The sequence below is a fragment of the Eurypyga helias genome, unplaced genomic scaffold (genome assembly GCF_000690775.1).
Source record: "Eurypyga helias isolate BGI_N326 unplaced genomic scaffold, ASM69077v1 scaffold10017, whole genome shotgun sequence".
In the NCBI taxonomy this organism is placed as follows: Eukaryota; Metazoa; Chordata; class Aves; order Eurypygiformes; family Eurypygidae; genus Eurypyga; species Eurypyga helias.
In genome coordinates this window covers 81,797-87,796 of record NW_010261193.1, presented here as the reverse complement: position 1 = coordinate 87,796, position 6,000 = coordinate 81,797, and positions in this window count along the sequence as shown.

The following is a 6,000-nucleotide window of genomic DNA, read 5'->3' as shown; positions in this document are numbered from 1 at the left end:
TTTAAAGTTTGAGAGATTTCGCTGCCTTTGAAAACAGTGTCGTGAGCAAAGGTTACGCCGATGATCTGTGATCTGTCATAGCGTGCCTGTTAAAAGTAGAGAGAAAAAAATGCTCTCCCCAGTTAAAAAGTTGTCCAGTGGTGTACTGGGTAATTGGGCTTGCATGTTAAATGCCAGAGGTTCTGAGCATAAGTCTAACCTTTTAATGTACATTAGCTTGTATTATAGTAGGTCAGATACAGCTTTGAGACGGGCTGCAGGTTAATAGCTTCAGAAGAATTGCTCTTTGTGGACAGCTGTTCACTCTGTATTTGTGTTTATTTAGTGCAGTTAAAATGTTTCAGTGTTGCCCTGCATATGGCAAAATTTTGTTGTTGCAAAACTAATGTTGACGTTTACAGTAGTTCACTTGAGGAACTAATGTATTTTTTAGTTGTACCTTTTGTCAGATGAGAAAGTGCTGTCATTCAGATTGCCTGTGTGGTAACATTAAGGTTGAAGGTCCTGTATGTCCTACAAAGGAATTTTTTAATCTTTTTTAAGCAGAAAGCAGTTTTAGATCCTGAGAGCAGTAGGTTTTGGACAGTAGGTGATACATTTTCCTTGGATAGTGATCTTTAACATCAGAGTAGGCAGAGTCACTTTATAAACTAATAGTTCTAACTTATTCTAGGAAATTACTTTCCAAATATGAGCCCGTGCAGCACTTGCCTGAGCCTGTTCATGCACTGTTTCAGTGGTTAGGTGGCTGAAGCAGGTTCTGTGAAGCAGTAGTGAAATTAAAGCAAGACGGCTGCTGTTAACACAGGACCTTGTGTGAATTGCCAAATGACCAAGAATTGTGCAAGTTCTACCCACATTTTTTCTCTGATAACTTCCCTTCTGTTACTATTCATAGTTTTTCTATTAATAACATCAGAGACAGGGGATGGGAGCTAAAAACACGGGTCAGGGAAGTTTTATATTTTACTTATCCAATCAAGTACCAATCAAAGTAGCAATGAAAGGAAAGGTGTTGAAGGAGAGCAGTTTCGATAGGTGTACACATTTTTTCCTGAGGTAGGACAGCTGCTCCTAAAGTTTTCTCTTCTGAGTCTACCTTTTCGATACGAGACTGGGCTAAGAGTAAAAGACCTGCTGATACATTGTGCCAGTTGTTAGTGTTTTCCTCACAGACACAGATATCTGATAAAAAAACCCTGATAAATGTAGCTTGTACTGGAGAGAGCTGGCCTATGCTCTCGCGCTGTTCTGGTATAGCCATGTTTTTCTTGTATACAGACAAGGCCCAGCTCTAGTTTATAGGTTAGTCCTTTGGTTGGTGGTTGTCTGGTAAATCCCTCCCCTTGAGGTACGGTAGAAAACTATACCTGTTTCCCAAGTATTTACTTAACTGTCTGTAAGTAAGCTTGAGATACTTTTGTTGAAACCGAGGAGGAGAGATGGAAATGCCAAATGACTGGTGAAGCATACACGTCTAAACAAGCAGAACTCACTTAGTGCAATTTGAATTAAAGCAGAATATAAAAAAGGGGTTTTTTTTTTCTGTAAAATCAAGCTAGCTGCTTCTTATCTGGAGAGCAGCTTATGCAGTGAAGTTGAGTCATTCTTGCTGAGATAGCATTTTAAGAACTGTCGTTAAAATGCTTAGATATTTAACTCTGGCACAGTGTAATTTGCAAACTTATGTAACTGGTATGTTTTTGAACGCAGCTGTCAATAAGAGATCTTATTGCACTTTTCTCTTTTAGTGGAAATAGGGAATGTAAAGCAGATGGTATCACAAGATGACCTAAATATAAGTCATTTAACAAGAATGGTTTTCTTACTAAAATAATGGTATTAACTGTGACTTTAATTTTTACATGTTCAGGTCTGTTCTGATGTAAAAATACTCTAACGTAATTGGCTAAGTGGAACTACGTTGCAGTTAAGTGATTGGATAATGCAGGTTGTGTTTTTAAATGAGCAAGTTTTGGAATGGGAAGTACTATAAAATAATTATATGCATTTTGTATTTGCAAATCTGCAACTCATTTTGGAGATGTGAATAGTAACAGTGTTTGAAATCAAGACAGTAGTGGCTTAAAATAGCTACACCTGAGCCAAACAACATTTATTCTTACTATTGCATGCGGCCCTGTGTGATTTTTGCTCCTCTTCTCTCATAAATTGTACCTTATTTTTACGTTTCATTAAAATATTGGTGTTTCATCTGTAACTGCTTTTAAATGATGCCACCTGTAGTCTCATTTGTTTTTTTTTTAAATTAAGCTCTCTTTTGATGCTACTTTGTTGCTGAATTCTTACTGATCTCTGTAGTTTTAGTCACATGATCCAAATTTCAGTTAAAAATACTGGGATAAACTTCTCTAAAATTTAAATACGCTTGATTACAGTGCTCTTCATCGAAAGAATGGCAAATAGCAAAGTTCAAAGTCCCATGTAAACAATAGGTAATGCCTGAAAAAACGGAGGTGATGTTAAGATACTTAGAAGTTCCAGGGAATGTATATAAATTAGGGGGGTTTATAGCATTTTATGTATATTCCATTAGCTAGTGCATAAAAATGTTGTTTAAGAAGGATTTGTGTATTTGAGCCATGACGTGGAGTGGTTCAGAGTGGGAAGATAATATCATCTCCTTGTAGTTTCTTTATGTTACTCCTGTTGATGTCTGTCTGTGAGGGAACAATTTAGGATTTATTAAGATTTAATACTGCTGGAGTAAATCATTAAGACTAGGAAGAATGTTTATACCAAGGAAATTGTAATAGGGGCAGGAGAAGAGAGCAAGTGTGATGCCATGGGAGTGAGTAGGCTGATTTTTGTTCCTGGATAAAGGTAATATCCCACTGTGTGTTACTGGTGTTAAAACTAGTGCTGTAAGGTCTGCTGTTCTATATTTCTGTGTTAAACCCTGCTCTGTGTTAAACGCATGCTGTTACAGATGACTGACAAGTCTCTTTTTTTTTTAATTCCAGTTTGTATTTAAACCAAACAAGCCTTTGTTTTACTGAGTGTTCATTTTTATTTTTTTGTTGTCACGTACCAGTAAAATTAATTAATGGATGTTTCAGCTTGCTACTGAAGTCTACAAAACAGAGTGTGTTTATAAATATGTGAAACAGTTGCTCAAATTTTTTTAACAGCTCTTCTAAAAAGGTGTTTATATGTGACTAAAACAACAGAATAAAAGCTTCGTACATCTACAGATAGTTACAGTGAAGTACACTTCTGTTTAGCGTGTAAACTTTATAGCCATATGCTAGCAAAAGAGCAGCTAAGAGTCATACCAAGGAAAAAACAAAACTGGCTAATCAGGTTTCAGTATTGAAATGTAGAGAAATGCTAGCAGTTTATGCATAGAGGAAAAAGTACATTGGCCTCTTTATTGCTAATGTCTTCGTTCTCAGTTCAGGTAAGAATATTTTAAGAGATAAAAAGGTCTCTGAAGTCTCTAAGGTTTACAAACCCAAGAAACAAAGTCAAGCGTAACATGACTTGTATTCTGATAGCAGCAGTTTAAATAAAGCAAAGCACTTAATTGTACTTACACTGATACGCCACGTGCAACTGAATTATATGGGACTGCTCAGTTGTACAATGTTGCTCTCGTGCTTAAATGCCTTGCTGGATTGTGACCTGGAGGGTGAAATGTGCTTTCATCTCTGGGTCTCAGCTGTAACTTGAAGGATTTTCTGTATCTATGCATACAATTCACTTTAACTGCCAACTCTACTTTGGATCTGGAATCGGAATGGTAGTCTGTACTGTACATCATTTGTGCATAAAATTCTGTTGTATTTATTACTTACAAAATACCCTAAAACACAATAGCCATGAGAACTATGTAAACTGTACGTAAGTTCTTTGTGTTTGGAGATGAGTTTAAGGAGTTCTCTGGCTTCTACCGAGTTAAGTAAAACCCAGTCTTTGGAAAAGGGTGCAGAATGCGGAAATATGTGGGAAGGCAAGTGGTTAGTATTAAACTGTAGGAATGCTTCATGAAGATAGAATCAACTTCTATCAGTAAATAATTTTCTGGTTCCCCCAGTCAATTATAGTAAGCATTTGGACACACACTTCTTAAAATTCTAGTACTGCTTCTCCTTGTAAAGAACCATTTGGAGGCTGCAGAATGAGGCCCTGTAAGATTAGGAAATGCTGGCATTAGCACTGCTTATGTTTTGAAGAACAGGTGAATTTGTCAGTGTCCTCATTCAGTGGCCAGAATAGAGCTGCAATGAACTCAAGTTTGGAGTCAGGAGACTACCTTACTGCCTTGTTCATCATAGGCAAATCTGTCACCTCTGCGCTGGCAGTGGTAGGAGTGAACTTGGTAATCAGCCTGACCCTCAGAGGAAACCTTTCTGTTCTGGAAGTTATTGTCTGCATAAAAGGCTAAAAGAACAGGGGGTTTCCCTTGGTTTCTTTTTTATTTTATTTTATTTTTATGCTGTCTTGGGGAAAAAAAACCCAAACTATTGTAGCAGTCATCCTCTATCCTTGTTCTTTTAATGAGATAGGAATGCTGGGGATGTGGGGGCAAAATAGCTTTGTAAATAAAAGCTCTGTGTGTATACAAATGAACAAACTCTGCCTTTTCCTAAGCTTTGAGGATTTGACTTCCAGGTCTTAATGTGCTTCTGGCATTGTTTTGATGTCATTTCCTTGCAAGCAAAGCCAGGTTACAGCTGTACACTTTAGAACACTTCCTATTTTATTCCCATTTTATTCCCATGTGTAGTCATCAGGTTTTAAGTCTCTTGTATACTGCTTTTTCTATATCCTCACCAGAATAGTGGTAAGGTTGCTGGGATTAGAACTTCACAAGTAGTTTCATGTAAAATGAAGCATCTGGGAAATCGCTTACATACCTGAATTATTTCATAGTATAGAGTACATGGCTGAACAGGAAATCTTTGGGCCTTCATACAAACGTCATCTTCTAATCATTGGGCATATGCATACTGGTTGTGTTTTCTCTAAATACGGTATTTTTATTTTGCTCTGAAGCACTGTCTGCCTAAACTTTTTCACTAGAGTTTAATTCTTCCCTCTTGATAAATAAAGACAAATAGACATAAGACAGACCAAACACAAGACAGATCAGAAATAGGTGGCTGATGCTTATTGTTGAAGTTAGGAAGATTTAAGTTTGAAAGCTTCAAATAATTATTTGAACTATTTTGTACAAAGACTAGAAATTAAGGAGGAGATAGTGTGATGATTCCATGTGTTTGATCTTCTTTAATGTATATAGGACTGTATTAGATTTTAAGATGTTTGTGGTGAGATCATCAGTGAAACAGTATGACAGAAGGATGGTGGGATTCTATAAGAATCACATTACCACAGGCCACAATACCAAATTATGTTAACTGTAAAAAAAGTGGCAGTTTCCTGAACGTCATCACCACAGATGAGAGAGTGAGTAATTTTTCTGCTGTATTTCAGGAATGGTTCAATTAATGCACTTGGTGTTATATTGTTTTTTAAAGTATTGTTGTTCAAGCCTCCCTTTGTTTTTGGAGTCTCAGCAAATAATCCCATTAGGTCCTCTTTCCATGTAGCATCTTTTTCCTAGTTTATTTTAATGCTTCAACTAAAACACTGGCAAAGACAAATTGGCAGTAGCTTGACTTCTGTGGGTTTTGAACAACCTGAACAGTTCTGATCATTCTAGTAAGTTATTCTGTTCTTTCTACCCAACAACTTCGCTTTCCTCTGTTGGGTAGTGGCAAGACAGGTTAGGACTCCAATTCTGTCTTGATTTTTCTGGATAGATTTAGCTGAACTTGATAAAAAAGCAGATTTTGTTTATTTGGTTTTGCTTTCTGTCACAGAAATAGCAGCAGAAGCGTGTGGTTCTTCCACTAATGAAAACATTCCTTTATGAATCTTCAACTATTTTTTTAATGTCAGGTATTGTTTGATTGATAATGCTAGCAGTGAATGAAGATGCTGAGGTTTCAGCCTGTAAGTAAGATATCAAAA